Source organism: Centruroides vittatus, unplaced genomic scaffold, assembly GCF_030686945.1.
Source record: "Centruroides vittatus isolate TY-2023 unplaced genomic scaffold, ASM3068694v2 contig_602, whole genome shotgun sequence".
Classification (NCBI taxonomy): domain Eukaryota; kingdom Metazoa; phylum Arthropoda; class Arachnida; order Scorpiones; family Buthidae; genus Centruroides; species Centruroides vittatus.
In genome coordinates this window covers 1,180,939-1,182,392 of record NW_027122368.1, presented here as the reverse complement: position 1 = coordinate 1,182,392, position 1,454 = coordinate 1,180,939, and positions in this window count along the sequence as shown.

The following is a 1,454-nucleotide window of genomic DNA, read 5'->3' as shown; positions in this document are numbered from 1 at the left end:
ATTATATAAAAGTCGATAAAAATTCCGGATCTCACATACTATTTTTCTTTTGTTTTTTTTTTTTGCTGTATTACAATGTTTATCAAACCATCCAAATAATGCAACCAATGAATAAACAGTAAGGTATTGGTTTAAACTTATGACAGTTTTAAGGCCCTTCACATAGTCTCAGTTTATGTACAGCACGGTACCGCCAAGAGACTTCTACTGCAAACAAGAGTAAGGTCTGTTAATGGAATTTATTGATCACGTAAAGGCTGTTTTAGTGACCGAAGAAAAACCTAAATCACAAAAAGGATTTCGAAGGTGAACACGGTGAATACTCAGAAAACTTTAACGCTATTTCTGCAGAAGTGCTCTTATCATACTAGCAATATGTCAACGAGCATGATCTCATATAAAAATAGGCGTTTCTTGTTCAAGTGCAGGCCTGTTCAGACAATGTGCTGGTCGTAATTGATGTTAAGGAAACTTTATATACGAGGTCGATTTTCGTAAACATATACTATTCTACAAAACATATCTACATTAACATTCTTTAATCGAAAAGATAATGTCAAAATCCGTGATAACATGGAAGAAAAGGATAATGAGGATGCCTAACTCATGCTAAGATAATGATAACGATTACATTCTTTACATTTTTGAAGATACTGTCTTTTATTACAATCAAGACAATTCAGTCTGTGAATCCATATGAAATAAATGACTAAAAAAACTAAAAAATGAGTTTTCTGCTTTAATATTTACTTCGTTACATCAGTGTTTTCATTTTTCTTTTCACTGTGGCTTACAGTTTTGAAAAACAGACCATCAAATCTATTTATTCATTTGATGTTCTGTACTTGTAATTCTGTCCTAGAACGTGTATTGCCTTTACGGAATACAATTTTTACTCCTATAAGATATAATATCGTGTTATGATTTCAGACCTTTTTTTTTGGCAATTGTATACATTTTATATGAAAGGCGGATAGGGTTTATCGAACACTCTGCCGTATAATCATAGTGTTTGTGTTAATAAGAGGTACATATTAATTAGTCAAATATTTTAAATATCTTTATTAAATTTGAATTCGTATAATTTTCATTGTATAGCATTTCAGAAAAACACTAAAATGAAATACAAATATCTTGTATCCAACATATTATTAACTAGATCATCTATGTTCGGCCCATTTCGTACAATACAGGTGAATACGAACAACAGGTCGTTAACAGCAGTTTAATTTACGTAAAATTAAATATGAGAAATGATCAATGTGATAAATAAATAAAATACTAATTTTTTGCTGTTTATTGCATTATCGTAAAGCAGATTTAATAACAATAATAATAATACATTTTTATTCTTGTCATATTTGTCTATAAAAATATGAATCACATTTCATAAGTAAAGTTCAATAATAGGTAGAATCATTTCGATACAGTTTATAAATGCACTCGTGTATATT